The following is a 16,826-nucleotide window of genomic DNA, read 5'->3' on the forward strand; positions in this document are numbered from 1 at the left end:
TTAGCACCACAGACCCCTTATGAAACAAAAATATATTGTAATATATTGGTAAATATAATACAATATATTGGATCATACATTTCCATATATGGGAAAGTAGTCCTTATATTTTTAAATATATTGCAATATATGCATGGACCATGTATGGCTATATATTGATACATATAAAAAAAATATATTGCAATGAAAACAAAAACTGCACTATACATTTATATGTAATAGTTTTATTGAAACACTCATTTATCTTTCATGAGTTTACATAAAATTGAACAGATATTCATAAACAGTTATCTCACTTCGTTTTGTATAGTTACCCACTTTATATATGAACATATGTTTGATGGTAGCCTACATATAAAAAAAGTACAAATTGTCCATTGAATGATGGAAAATAATATACAGTTTATAAATATATATAGACACACACATATATGCACGCATATATATATGCATATATGCACGCATATATATATTCATATATGCGTGCATATATGCACGCATATATATATTCATATATATATATATATAAATATATATATATGCATATATGCACGCATATATATATGAATATATGCACGCATATATATCTATGCATATATTACGGCCGACCGGCTATTTGGAGTGGAACGCAGCCCATCCACGGCAGACAGCCCAAACAGTATTCGAATGCGCCACTTCCGGCTGATTTCGGGGAGCCCCCCCCCCCTCTCCAGCAATAGATTGATCTGATTGGCAGATTCAAATCTGCGTTGCTGCCTCTGTCTGTTGATTCTGTCGCTGAGTGTCAAAGAGAAAGCATTCATCAGGTGCTTCGAAACGGAAAATTAAAAAGAAACGAGAGGAAAATACAGCACCAGAGTCAGGTATGTGTGTGAGCATTTAAAACTATTTTAAATTGAAATAATTCTGCATGTACACTATAAGTAGTCTAGTTGCTTAATCCGTATGTCCCGTCTCTCGGCACTACACCAGCTACGTTAGCTAACGTTAGTTAAATTAGCTATGTTAGTTCCCTCGTGTATGAGTGTATAACCGGTCCGCAGCTTTGTGAACATTCAATTTCGAAGATTTTCGATTTTACAGTCAACTGAAGTCGACCCAAAACAGCCAAAAATAGCGGACCTTTAGATCGCTAACATTTTAGCATAAGTCAATGGAGTTTAACATAGCGAAAACTAGCCCCACGGCTAACGGACATTTTCTGACTGGTGACGACGATGAGCTAGTTAAGTAATGTAACCACAGTTAGTCTATGTCTTGTAAATTCCCCTTGTTCTCCTTGATCTGCATTATATCGTTCGTGTTTTAGTCAGGCACATTTAGGGACAGCTAAAGTAGTTCAGCTACGGGTCTTCGAGCTGGTTACACCAAGCCCCCAGGAAGTGCGCCGGACTCTGATGAAAATATTCGTGCTGGCCAAACGGCGGTACTACACTTCCTTTTGGTTGCCAGGCCCGGAAACACTTTTTCCCATTGACTTACATGGGGAAAGAGTGGTCTGTAACTCGTTGGATAATTTTTTTTAAACTAAATAAACTACCCAGTATGAACACTTGTATAGCCCTTATTAAAAACATTCGTTCCTCAAGTTGTAAAAATGTGCTAATAACGTTATTCTGAGAGTTATTTCCCTCTGCATTATGAACGCGCATCTAACCCACGGGACCGCGCCGCCCGGCACGTTCATGTTACGTGTTCAGCACTACATGCGTTTATCTTGACCCATGGATGCACAATAAGAACGGACCCATATCGCCTTACTGCCAGCCCACGGAGCTGTAATAACGGATATATTGCACATGTTTGCTGTAATTCATCATTTGTAAAATATTATACTACATGGGCTGTATGATTAAATCTTGTACCGTAAATCTTGTATTAAATAAAGTTAATATTACCGACGTAGATTAACGTCCCTGTAGCTTCTTATTGCACTTGCAATATACCATTAAAGGAGTTGAACGTTGCTGTTTGCTATTACTATAATACCACGCAGGGATAAACCAGAGTTTACAACCTTTGCATGTGGGCACAACACGTTTTGACCCAGATTAATTAGCTATACCATGATATCGCCCGAGGAAGTCGTCATACTTATACATATATAAATAAAGATATATGTGTCAAAGCTCTAATCAAATTAACAGTTGTATTAATTATACTTGTATATGTATATATATATATATATATATATATATATATATATATATATATATATATGTATATAGCCTGTGTTTTATATTTATACACACAAATGAACAACCTTGTGTGTGTCAAATAACAAGTTGTATTGTAGTGTTTATTTTAGTGTTGTGTTATGCTTATCCACATTTTGATTTCAGAGCACAGGAGAATGCTGGGCACAACATAAAGCTCAAAAGTGAAGCTGGCAATGCTGAACAAAACCATCTAGTTATAATATTTATTCAGCTGAAAAAGTCAAAGCTCTACGAAAATGTAATTAAAAATACATAAGCATTTTCAGGTAGAAAATCAGCATTTTATATAGAAATTCACAAAAATAAGAAATGTATACCTCTTATGGCTGGCATTGTAGAACTAGGTGGAAAAAATAGTGACAACAAATGTAAATACAATTTATATAGATTAAAAGGTAATATATATAATATTGATTGCAATTATTAGATTAAAAGATCCACCAATTATGATCAACAGGAAAGCCCTCTGAAGGCATGTTGTGGTTTGAAAAAAAGTTGAGGATGGGGTCCAGACAGTTAAATCAGGAGAGACTTCATTTTGTTTAAAGAACATTTATTGACACATGTCATATGATAAATGTTAAGTCTTTGGCGATTAGACCCCGATCCTGAAATCTTATATCTAAAGGGGGAAATGCAGCCGTGAGCATAGGGAACCTCCCCGGGGTCTAGACACTGGTGATGATGATGAAGATCTGGATTTGATGAGGAGATGGGATGAAGAGGAGGTGTGATGAGGTCTTTGGATTAGCTCTCCTGGCTCTGGATATGATGAACGGAGGTGGGTGGAGAAGAGGTGGATGGGGAGGAGGTGGATGGGGAGGAGGCGGGCGGCAGCATGAACACCTGAAATCACAGCTGACTGCAGGAGAGAGGAGAACCATTTTAAAGTTTGGCTGCAGCTCGGTGTTTGGCTGCTGGAGAATGAGGTGAATGTAATAGGTTAAAGAGAACGCCTGTGATGAGCTGATTATAAGCAGCTGCGGAGTGAATGTATACATACCCAGTCTTACTCTTGAGTTACCCACTCTTACTCTTGAGTTGTTTTACTCATCTTCCCCAGCCTCACCAGCCTCACCCAGCTGTGGTGTGTCTGTTCTCTTTCTTCTCAATTTTGGATGTGGCCCAGGAGGAAGCGCAGCCACTTCAAGACACTGGTACGGGCCTACGTGCTGACGACACGACCGTCATCGGCCAGATCACAGACGGCGAAGAGACGGCGTACAGAGAGGAGGTCGAAAACCTGACATCTTGGTGCCAGGATAACAACCTCCATCTCAACGTCAGCAAAACCAAGGAGCTGATTGTGGACTACAGGAAGCAGCAGGGAGAGGGACACGCCCCCATCGCCATCAATGGGACTACGGTGGAGAGTCAGCAGCTTCAGGTTCCTCTGTGTCCATCACGGACACGGCTGCATCACGGCCTGGTACGGCAGCTGCACCGCCCTTAATCGTAAGGCTTTACAGAGGGTGGTGAAAACTGCACAGAACATCACCAGGACGGAGCTGCCACCCATGGAGGAGCTTTACTCCCAGCGGCTCAGGAAGAAAGCCCTCAGTTTATGTTAATGTTAGAAATGTTTTGGCACATTTGTTCCTATTCTGCTAATGGTATATTGCAGGATATTTAAGTTTCCCATGTACTTTTTAAATTAATAATAGTATGTTCATCTTGATGTTTAACTTGTAATATTGTAATCATCTTAGTTAGAAATGCTGTTTCCACCCCAACCTCTGCTGCTGAATGATTTTATATATTGTTACTAAAAGTGCTTGTCTTTGATATTATAATGATTACACCAGAAAGTCACTCTTTGTGAGATTTATTTTTTCACATTTTTCCCAGCCACAAGATGATTTCATTCATTGGAGGCCTCAAAGCTGGGTGAAGGTATTGATGCACGGATCAATGCAATCCTTTACAACAGCATTCCACTATGGTTGGGGATGTCTGTAAAAAAAGGAGAAATAATCTTAAACAAAACAAGTGTCGCAATATAGGGAAACAAACTGTGACAAAAACATATCAATTAGTTCAGAATCAGAATACATTTACATTATTACAGCAGAAAAGAGCCAAAGACAGCCTAATGTTACTTAAAGTATGCATACAAAAAGTATTAAAGATTAAAAACAAGAAATTATAATAAAAACAGTTACACATTTTACAAAATACACATCCTGTAACAGTTTGGAGGATTTAGCAGCCAGGTATATTACACAGTTTTAGCGGCATATATATATATATATATACACATGGTTGGTATTTAACAACAAGGGGTGTTGTACTGTGTGATATTGGTATTTATGGAAACATTTTACACCTTTCCTTCAAGTATTATACGTTGTAGTTACTTGTTGGGTACTTAACATGAATAATCACAGTTACTATCCTTTCACTCCATCACATTTCAAAGAGAAATAGGCTATTGTTATTTTAACTCCACCACAGTAATCCATCATCAGCTTTACTTTTTAGATAAAGATTTAAATCACAATTGATCATAACTCAAAATACATATATTTTTATATATTACCAAGTGGTTTCATGTAGGCTACAACCCACACAAGTTTCATGCTAAATTAAGCTCTGTTGCTTGGATATCACTAGATCCTGTTACATCAGCGTAATATAAAAGTACATAACGACTGATGTGTAAATTAGCATAATTACTAGCTAGCCGCTAGCTGCTAACTGCCGCCTCGTCGTTAATATCAAATCCATCATAACAACCCATTACCATGCTGTCATGAACGCGCGGTGCTGTTACGTGTACGCAAATTGACGTGCTTGATGTGAGCGAGCATTTTGGGGGGCATGTTTAAAGTTGCGCATGCGCTATGAGCGCACATACGGGTACTTCTCAGGCATGCCGGGTAATCTGTGACGTTTCGCTCTCTCAAAAGTTGGGCCATTTTGTCATCATGCGCGATTGAGCAACTCTCATAGGAATGAATGAGGCCCCGCCTCCCACGCTGTATCCAGTTCTTATTATACATCCATGGGTTACACATGTGCGTTCAGGACATTATTGCGCATCGTCACATGCATAATTACCATCGTCACAGAGAGAATGCGTTCGTGAAGAATGTGAGCATATATGCAGATCTTTAGTGTTGGTAATGTTATAAGATTGTATGCATAGTGTCCTGCTCAGTCAGTGTGTTAATGAGTCTTGATGTCCCGTTTTTAGTTTCTATGTTGTTCAGGAATTGAGCTAATGCTAGCTAGTTAGCTAAGTTAAGCTATGATAGTGTGTGGATGAGATGCTAACTTAGCTTTTATTAGCCGTGTGTTTGCAACGTGTCTAATGTGTTTTAGCAACAATTAGTATTGCTGTTGCTTATTATTAATAACCATCGTCTGGTTAGTTATTGTAATTTGAACCTTATTTCTATTTCTGTGTATTTTGCAGAAACCATTCATTCATTCTCTACTCTACGTTAGGCTATGTGTTGTGGACTAATGCATTCAAGTTAGTTCACATTTTAGTTGTTATTGCCCCTGCTGACAATTGTGTGGATAATATGTAGCCTACAGTCAATGGCATTTCACATTTTGCTCTCCAGTGTATGTTATTTTAATGTTGACCCATAATACTATATATCTATATATTTTACAGGAGCATTGTTGAAATTCATAGGTCGAACTAAGCCTGCAGAACCACAAGTCAAGAGGACAGAGGAGCCAGATAGCAGTGGTGACTGAGACAGAATAAATAAGGAGAGAGGGCCCATGCAGAGGCAGACATCAGTAGTGAGGAATCAGACCCAAAATATACGAGGACAGAGGAGCCAGATCGCAGTGGTAAGGAACGCACTGTCATTTAATTTCACTGTCATTTTACTTTTCACATATCACTTTATTCACTATTCAGCTTAGTTATCCTTGCCATGAAGGATTGAATGGATGAATGTTCTATATTATTTTAATGACAGATTGAACCACAGCAATATTGTTTTAGAGATTTTATATGTTTAACTGCTATGCCTGTCATCTCTGCTCTGTGTCATTGTGTTGTCTCCTGGGTTCTGTAGTGCCCGGAGTCTGTCTTTTTATTTTTTTCCTCCCAAACCCCATCCCCTCAGGACGCCTTTTGCCTCCTGTCAGGTCATCATTGTAATAAGAATTTGTTCTTAATTGATTTTCCTGGCTAAATAAAGGTTCTACTACTATTTATTCAGTTATTTTATTACTGGTACTGCTAATTGCATTATGCGTATTGTTGTATATTGTATATACGTATGTATTTACTACTACTACTTACAAAATCGAGGGTTGTAGCTTTGTGTCAGTACATATTTCAGGGTTTTTCTATGCCTTTGTTCATCTAAATTCTAATACTCATAGGCGACTACCACTCCTGCCGATGCCGATGCCGAGGCCCAGTTCTCCCTTCCCACCACCCCAGGCTCATTGTGCTAGGTAAAACTCTCATTCAATAAAAGTAGTCTTTTAAAGGTGGGGTAGGTAATTTTGGAGAAACCAGCTCGAGTGCGCTAGAATTTGAAAATACACAGCCGGAAAAAATCTGCCACTTCCTCACAGAGCCCCTCCTCCAACACACACGAACGCGCACATGACCAATGAGGGCACGAGATAAGTTTGTGCACAGATGGAAGGCTGACAGGCAGGTAGGCCATCCAGTCATTTCAGCCGGGCCGGCTAAAATGATTGGATGTGCTTTTTACAGTACCACGGCTTCCACAGATGATATTTTTTTATGGATTTTTTGTCAAAGCACTTCAGATATTCATTGCTATCGGGATGTTAAGAGCATTCCATGGAATATAACACAAAGTGTATCTCGAGCCGGTTTCTCAAACTTACCTACCCCACCTTTAAAGATGAATGCAATTACATTTAAAAAAGTTTTAAACAGAACTGTTACAGATGCAGATGCTTGGTCCAAATTCCATAAAATATACCAACCAGTAGCGCCACACTCAGACGAAAATGTACAAAGCCTATTCTTCCACTATTTGTATTCCCACATTATTCACCAAGCCAGCCCATGCTTTAATATAGATATTATGGATATTGTTATAATTCCTGCTGTCTTTTGTGAACTTCTAATTATTTGTAATTGTTCTGTTCCACAGATGCTGTAGTAAACCACCATCCAGGGACCAAGACATCAGATATAAGAACATCCATTAACACAATAATTTGTGAGTAAAGGCACGAAAAAAACAAGATTGACGATCAAATAGGGTACAAGACTGTTTTTTTGGCCCTGTTCCGGACATTGTTTTAATGAGTGATCAGCTCATGTTTAAAGTTGTCACCAGGTGAAACAAAAAACAAGATTGTTAAATAGGATAACAGACTGCTCTTTTTGGCCCTGTATGAAATAACAATGCATCATTTATTAACTATACCTATACAAAATGTAATACATTTTCCCTTCATTATGTAATAACACCTCCTTTTGTAATAATTTGCCCATTATGTAGTAAACAAGTTCAATGCAAATATGTAATACATGTCGCCACATTTTGAAATATATTATTACATATTGCTGTGGTTATTACAAAATGAGTTGCAAACAATAACATTACAACTGTTTATTTATTTATTCAACCATGAATCATCCTTACTCATAATTTAAAAATACTTCAGTAGAATATCTTTCATTGGCCAAAACTAGATCAAGTGTTACCATATTCATTAGCCAACATGTATATCAACATCAATTTTGGGATATATTTACAGTTTGGTTATGGTTACATAATGAATATTACAGTTTTTTTAAAAGGGCAACTCACGCATTTTGTAATAACCATTGCAAAATGTAATAATTTATTACAAAATGCAGGGACATTTATTTTATATTGCGTTCAGGCTGTTACAGAATGCAGCAGATTATTACAAAATGTGGGTTTTATTACATAATTACATAAAAATGTTCTTGAGTCATGACATAATGTGTTGTTTATAGGCCTTTTCTTTTATTCGTTCCTTGTCCTTCTTTTAATGAGTATTTTGATAACTGTTACACATTGATAGAAAAAAACAAATTAAGCTTCTCATTATTCAGACTCAGCTCTCAGCGCTTAAGCTTCTTTTAAAGGTTGATAAAACCAAGGTAATGCTCTTTTCAAAAGCTAAAAAGACACCAGAGCCTGTTTTAGATATTTTAATTACACAAGGAATAAAACTTGAAGTGGTTACCTGTTACAAATACCTTGGTATCTGGCTTGATGATTGTCTCACTTTTAAACTTCATGTCAATAACCTGCTTAAAAAACTGAGGGTTAGGCTAGGTTTCTTTTCCAGGAACAAGTCCTGTTTCTCACTTGAGGCCAGGAAAAGGCTAGTCACTGTGACCTTTTTACCTGTACTGGACTATGGTGATCTGATCTATATGAATGCACCTGCCAATTGCCTGGTCAAGTTAGATGCCGCCTATCACAGTGCACTGAGATTTGTGACAAACTGTAAAGTATTAACCCATCACTGTACCCTGTATGCAAGGGCAGGTTTGCCTTCACTAACTGTACGGAGGCTCAGTCACTGGTACATTTTTATATACAAAGCCATGTTAGGGAAACTTCCATCCTACATCTGCTCCCTGATCTCACGGCGAATTGTAAGTGGCTACTGCCTGAGATCGAATGCTGTGGTTTTATTAAATGTGCCAACTGCTAGGACTGTCTTAGGGAAGATAGCATTTAGATGCGCAGCTCCGCTAACTTGGAACAGTCTGAGCAATTTGGTTCCGCTAAATGTTTTTAAAGCAAGGATAGATACTATCCAATCGGAAACTGTTGGAACCTGTAAATGTTACTAGCTATGTAAACTGTAGTCACTGTAAATATGCTGTATGATGTCCTTTTTTGTTTTTCTGTTATGTTTATATGTATTCATGTGGAACCTACTTGCAGTAGGTCACCCTTGAAAAAGAGATCAATGATCTCAATGGGATTCACCTGCATAAATAAAGGTTTGAAATGAAATGAAAGATTTTTTTTATCAGAACATGCATTTCTCCTCATTGTGAACATATATTGCACTCATGTTCAGAATATATGGTACGTACATGGTCTTTTATAAATCTGAATATATATAGTGCATACATGTCCCCATATAATTGTGAATATATAGCGCATACATATCCCCATATAATTGTGAATATATATAGTACATGTCCCCATATAATTGTGAATATATTCTACATACATGTCCCCATATAAATCTGAATATATAGTACATACATGTCCCCATATATTTGTGCATATATATATAGTACATGTCCCCATATAATTGTGAATATATTCTGCATACATGTCCCCATATAAATCTGAATATATAGAGCATACATGTCCCCATATATTTGTGAATATATATAGTACATGTCCCCATATAAATGTTAATATATAGTAAAATGTATGTTCACATATATACACAACCAATATATTATATATATTTACATATATTACTCAATATATGGAAAGCGGCAATTACTGATGTATTATCCCATATATTACAATATATTATCACAATATATTATTCAATATATATATATTGTAATATATTAACACAATATATTATTCTATATATCTTCAATATATTTTCAATATATTTTGTAGATATGAATAAATATGTTTTTCATGTTGATTATTAATCAGTATCACTTGGTGTAGCCAACAGCAAGATTTCCTTTATTACATCTTTTCAATTAACCAGTAAATCAGAAAACAAAATAATGCAATATATTGACAGTTAATATATGGGGAAATATATTTTCTTTGCGTAAGGGACAGTCTCTGGTTTATCCAGGTACATGAATAACCCTGATTGAATATGAGGTGCTGTAGAGCTCTGGGTGCTGATGTTCCCTCTTCTGATTGATCTCAGCATGTCAGTGACGACAGGAGCAGAATCTCAACACTGTTTTTGTAACAGAGCGTCACAAACTTTACACTCAAGTTGTAACTTTTCAAGTTGTGTGAATACACGGGGGATATGAATGTTGCTTCTTCACTTCATTCGTGTTGCCAGGTACACATGTGTGTCTTTGTATTGACTCTACATGTAATCCAACCCAGTCTCACGGCATTTATTAGTCACGAAATTAATTTAATCTATTGATTCGTGTTCACCAACACGATTTTCACCTTTTTTTCGTGTCACACAGAACGATTTTAAATGCAATGTATTTCTATTGGTAGTATGTTTCGTGCCTGCAACACGTCTTTTTGTCCGGTCGGGTCTTGGAAGACCAGAAGCTGTGTGGTTCATAAAAACATGTTCTTACTCAATATCTTACCCTAAGCCTAACCCTATCCCTTTTATTTTAAATTGTATAATGTCTGAGTTTTTTTGCCGTCAGTGAGGAAAAGAAATGGCTCAGAGCCTCAGAATACTGAAATCTGTATTTTATGTCATCTCTTTTTCCTTCTAATTTGTTATTATTTGGTGCAGGCACGAAACATACTACCAATATAAATACATTGCTTCGAAAATCGTTCTGTGTCAGAATACTTAAATCTGTATTTTTTTAAATGTCTTTTTCCTTCTAATTTGTTATTATTTACATTGCTTTTAAAATCGTTCTGTGTGACACGAAAAAAATGGCGAAATCGTGTTGGTGAACACGAATCAATAGATTAATTTCGTGACTATAACACGAAATGCCGTGAGACTGTGTTGTGCAATCAGTTACATCTGCTAATGCTAAACACAACCAGCTCACCAGGTTATTACTATTATTAATAAACCTCTTCAAATACGTCTGAAAAAGATGCTGAGGTAGTCAACTCATTTGTTGGAAGATTTATATTGTTTCAAGTATTATTGTGATTTTAAGAACATGTCATAACACTGATACATTGATAATATAATAGCATATTGAAATATCCTAACATATTGTTAACTGTCCTCTTCGTCCTTGTTGACTGAACTTTAATGCTTTTATTGGTGGCTTGTTATTACAATTCATTTGTGAAGTTTGACATGTTTGTATTTGATTTGCTTAACCAGAGGTCCTACATGTGGAGAGAGAGTGTTATTTTACTGGAGTAGTTTACTTAGTTCTCTACTGCCTTTCTTTTTGTACTTTACTGCAAATCTTTACTCTAATCTACTGCATTTCTGTACTTCATTCTACAGAGTGTCTGTACTCTACTGCGCTCATGTAATTATGAAAGAACAGTTTAGATTATACGATTATATATAAAATCTGAATCCTCTTGAGGTCAGGTTACAGTAGAAACTCTTACTTTGTGTCTGAGGGTCCGGGTTCATCTCTGAAGTCTGGAGGTTCCTCTTCAGACCGGTCACTCTTCATAGACAGACAGCTGGGGACTGGAGACTCTGCTCTCCTTCTGTGGAAACAACACATGTTTTGCACTTCATCAGTTCATTCAAAGAGCAGCTTTTGACTTCTGTCTGTTCACCTGATTAAAGATTGTTGGACTTGCTCTGAACTGAATCTAATGAATTACATTGCGTTACATAAAACTGGATCCTCTCCAGGTCAGGTCCCAGTAGAAACTCTTACTTTGTGTCTGAGGGTCCAGGTTCATTACTGAAGTCTTTAGACCGGTCACTCCTTCAATCTTCTTGCCTAGTTAGGTTTGCCTCCTTGATTTGACTTCTGTCTGTTCAACGGATGAACATTTTTGGACTTGTGCTAAACGTTCTGTTTGTTAGTCGTGCTTCTTGGTTTCTGTCGTTATAGTTCAGTGAAAAGTTTTACGTTTGAAGTTGATTTACTTGACTTAAAGTGGACCTATCATGCTATATTTAAATGATATATTGTAGGGCCATACCTATATAAGGTATATTTATACGTTTCTGTTTTCAAAATACCAAACAGATCATGCATTTTAGCCATGCCTCATTTCGCTCTATGTGCTGTTTGCTGTCTACGGGGCTGATTCTGTGAGCTGCAGCTGACCACGCCCCCCTGCAGGAGAGGGGAGCCGTGCTCTGATCAAGTCAAGAGGGGGAGAAAAATAGATCTCCGTCCTCCGTGTTTGTGACCGGCGAAAGAAACTGAAACTGAAACTCTGCCGCACGGTCCCCTCGTTCCTTGGAAGAGGCGGAGAGGTGGGTGTTTGTCATCTGCTGGTGGACTAACCGGAGAGAATTACAGTGCTTGCCTCGACGGGGAGGGATTGCATTGAATTAAAGCAGCGGGAGCAAACGCTTGCCTCGGGGAGGGAGAAAAAAAGCCACAGCGGAGAATAAACAGAAGGGTAACCATGGTTACCATATGCGCGGGAAGTCTTCTTCGCTGCTTTTGTGGCAGACTACAGCGCCACTTACAGGCCTGGCATATGTACTACAGCGTCTCCAGCGCTTTCGAGCGGCAATGGCCGGCCGTGGCCCAACCCCACATTCCTCTGATAGGTGGAGAGTTGGCCCAATAGCTGTAGGGCCACTGTCCTGACGTCAGGACAGTGTTCAAATCTGGATCAGTTTTTATCAGATCCGTTGCAGCCCCTTTTTTAGAGATTTGGGTATGGAGGAAAATAGAGAGGGTTGTGTTTTCTGACACTTGGTGAGTTCCCTGGAACACCGGGGACACATATTCGTGTATAAAAGACGTACAAAAGTGCATTTTGCATGATAGGTCCCCTTTAAGTATATAAGTTGTTATAGTTAAATTCAACTTCTTTACTGTAATCTACTGTGTTTCTTTATTATGCTCTACTGCAGTGTTTCTGTACTGTGTTCATGTAATTACTAATCAACAAGTTATATTATCAGATCATTTAATAACTGAATCCTCTTCAGGTCAGTTCACAGCAGAAACAGTCTCTTACTTCCTGTCTGAGGGTCCGGGTTCATCTCTGAAGTCTGGAGGTTCCTCTTTGGACCGGTCACTCTTCAGAGACAGACAGCTGGGGACTGGAGGTTTGTCCTCTTCGTCTTCTTTTAAATCACTCATCTTCTCCAGTCTGAGAGATAAACCAGTAACACTGCACACACACGCACGCACACACGCACGTACGCACGCACGCACGCACGCATGCACGCACACACACACACACACACACACACACACACACACACACACACACACACACACACACACACTCATGTTATATGAAGGTAGATATGGTGCAAAATGCGAGAGCGTGTAAAACCTGATGTGAGCACTTGCAGAAAAGAAATCTGAGCTTGTGTGCATACATTTACACTTGTATATAATATCCACGTATCTGTGAACCACATTTGAAGTCACAGAAGAAAAAAAAAAGTGTTGTAGCTTGTAGAAAAAAAATGAACTTAGTGATGAAATGTTCACTTGCAGAAAAATATATATTTTTTAAATATATTTTCCATTACAACTGCAACTTGGTTATTACAACCTCTCAAATCAGTCATTACAACTTCACGAATCTGCTCTGTGGCAGTATAAATCGACGAATCTGCGGCCTTGACTTTTGCTACACTTCTTGCGATGAATGTGTCGCAAAAGTAATTTTCACCTGTAGATGTGGGGGGAGGGAGGGGGGTTGGAGCGAAGGGGCGGAGCTATCAGAACGACGAGGCTCGGGTCAGTCATACAGTCACAGCCATAGTCAGGTCGAACCGGATTACTGCGGGGCTAACGGTCCGTGTCTTCATGCTTATATCGGACTATTGTGACTCGCTCTGCGGTCAAAACAGACCGTGCATGAATGCGGTTTTGCGGTAAGTGAAATTCGAGTACTTATTTATATGTTTATGATTTTAATCAGCTACGTAATGAATGTTAAGGCTTGAGTTAAAAGTTAGCGTGTAAGCGAGTGGTAGCTACATCTTTGCTAGCGATGCTAATCGTAGCCTGCAAGTTAAAACCATAGACTGTGTATATATAAAGGTTAAAACGAAATAGACAAGTGTTAAGCGTTAAGTGGGATAATACTGTAGAACAAACGGCTTCTGTTTGAGGTTGATAAAATAAAGTCATCCTTGTAACTTAGAGAGATATTTTATTATGTAGGTAGGAACTGTATGCATCGCTAAGGTTAATTTAAATCCGCTATGCTCGAGTATGTAGACAAGCTAACGTCGAAGTAGTGTATGTGAAATCAACCTCACAATAAGATGTGTGTATATTACAATTATTAATGTCATATTTCAAGATGATTACTTGGATATTACAATATGGTTGGTTGAGCTGGAGTTCATTATTGAGCTTACACATTAACGTCACAGTCATATCTGAAGAACGAACCCAAACCTTGTTGTTTTTATTAATTGTATTACCAAATTGGTATCAAATAAACAGTAAGCATTGGTAACACAACTTCCAAAGTTACAGTAAAATAAAAAGGACCCTGACTCGGGCAATACATAATCCAACATGTTCAACAGATGAGAATAAGTTATATTGTTTGTACACATGGTTCTTTACATATATATCTGTTTGTTTAAAGTGTCCAGGTGATGCAGACTGTTAAGCTCCGTGATCGCTCTTTCAGGACTGAACCCACAATGCAAACACGGACAGGAGAAACAGGAGTTGCAGCAAAAGGTTTCTTTATTACTAAACAAGTCAGAGGATTCTAACTGTTGTTATATTGTCCAGGAAAGGGGAAAACAAAGCAAGAGAAAGGAGATCCTCCGCCGAGGCTCCGGAGAGAGCTGGGGATTACGCCAGGCAGAAAAGAGGTGGACAAGCCTGTGTCTTTGCGCTCCCAGGAGCGAGTTGGTTGGAGCAGGAGTGAGAGGTTGTCCAGCCGGACAGGAGAGTGACGAGCAGGAGTTTCCGAGCTGAGGTTTGCGAACAGGCTGGAGCTGGTTGTGTGAAGAGACGATGAGTCCGACGAGGAAGTGGCTGGACGTGGCAAGCGGAGGAGGAGATGATGGATTCTGAATAACGAGACAAACAGGTAAGACAAGAACTAATTCCAGAGTAGTGATGAACCAAGCTAGAAAGCAATACGTATTACCAGTGTAATCTTGACGACGAACTGGTGAAGACTGGATGAGGAGACCGGGTTAATAAGCAGGTGTGGATGAGTAGATGATCAGGATGAATGAGCAGCAGCTGCGGAGATGAATTGGCGGGAACCAGAAGTAGGTCAGCCACGCCCAGGCCGGGAGACAAACACAGACAGACAGACAACAAACAACAAACAAAAAAGGGAAGCAGGAGGGAGTACTGCAAATCCTTACAGTACCCCCCCCTCAACGGGAGCCTCCTGGCGACCACCAGGTCTGTCAGGATGGGCCCTGTGGAACTCCCTAATCATGACTGGGTCCATGATTCGAGAACGAGGAACCCAACAACGTTCCTCCAAGTTGTAACCCTCCCAGTCCACTAAGTATTGTAGCCCCCTACCCCGGCGTCTAACTTCCAGGAGACGCCGCACGGAGTAGGCAGGATGATTATCGATGACACGGGGGGGAGGAGGGGGAATGGCCGGAGGGCACAAGTCGCTGGTGATTGCTGGCTTGATTTGAGAGACATGGAAAGTAGGGTGAATTCTCATATTTCTGGGGAGCCTTAAACGGACAGCAGAGGGATTGATGAGTCGCACAATGGGGAAGGGACCAATAAACCGAGGGGACAGTTTCTTGGACTCGGTGAGGAGGGGAATGTTCTTGGAGGACAACCACACCGCTTGTCCAAGGGCGTAAGGGGGAGCAACATGTCGACGGCGGTTGGCCGACTGTTGACTCCTGGCGGAAGCTTGGAGGAGAGCCAAGCGGGTGTCCCTCCAGATTTTACGGCAACGTTGGACATGTTTCTGGACAGAAGGAACAGCCAACTCCCTCTCCTCTTCGGGGAACAGGGGTGGCTGGTATCCTAGAGAGGCTTCAAAGGGTGAGAGTCCCGTGGCAGATGAGGTGAGGGAATTATGTGAGTATTCCACCCACGGTAGATGGGAGCTCCAGGTCCTCTGATTACTGTTGGCCACACAGCGGAGAGCAGACTCCAGATCCTGATTTGCCCTCTCAGTTTGGCCGTTGGACTGAGGATGAAAACCAGATGTAAGACTGACTGAAGCTCCAAGAGATTGACAAAAAGCCTTCCAAACCTGAGATGTGAATTGTGGACCACGGTCGGAGACAATGTCAGCTGGGATACCGTGTAGCCGGAACACCTGCTGGGTTAGATGTTGGGAGGTCTCCAGGGCTGAGGGGAGCTTGGGTAGAGCAACAAAGTGTGCACACTTAGAGAAACGATCGACGACTGTTAGAATGGTTGTGTTCCCTTGAGAGGGAGGCAGACCGGTGACGAAGTCCAGGGCTATATGTGACCAGGGTCGACTAGGGATTGGAAGGGGTTGGAGCAGCCCAGCGGGTTTCTGATGGGAGGCCTTGTTCCTAGAACAGGTTGTGCAAGCTGACACAAACTCCCTTGTGTCCCTGTCGACTGTAGGCCACCAGAAGTGTCTTCGGAGGAGAGAAAGTGTTCGATTGGCACCGGGATGAATCGAGAAACGGGAACTGTGGACCCACTGCAGGACTTGGGAACGAACAGAGTCGGGAACAAACTGACGATTGGGCAGACCGCTTCCTGGGTCGGGTTGTTCCAAAAGGGCCGCTTGAATGGAATTACTAATCTCCCAGGTGATGGCTCCCACAACACAACTCTGGGGGAGAATTGAGTCAGCAGAGGTAACTGGACTCACAGATGAGAACGATCTGGACAGA

The 16,826-nt window shown here is 39.9% G+C and overlaps 1 protein-coding gene across 2 annotated transcripts in view; it reads left to right on the top strand.

The window, feature by feature from the left end:
* Positions 1–16,826, top strand: part of inpp5ka (inositol polyphosphate-5-phosphatase Ka) — a 59,015-nt gene that overhangs the window by 24,849 nt on the left and 17,340 nt on the right. The window lies entirely within an intron of this gene.

Source organism: Trematomus bernacchii, unplaced genomic scaffold, assembly GCF_902827165.1.
Source record: "Trematomus bernacchii unplaced genomic scaffold, fTreBer1.1, whole genome shotgun sequence".
Classification (NCBI taxonomy): Eukaryota; Metazoa; Chordata; class Actinopteri; order Perciformes; family Nototheniidae; genus Trematomus; species Trematomus bernacchii.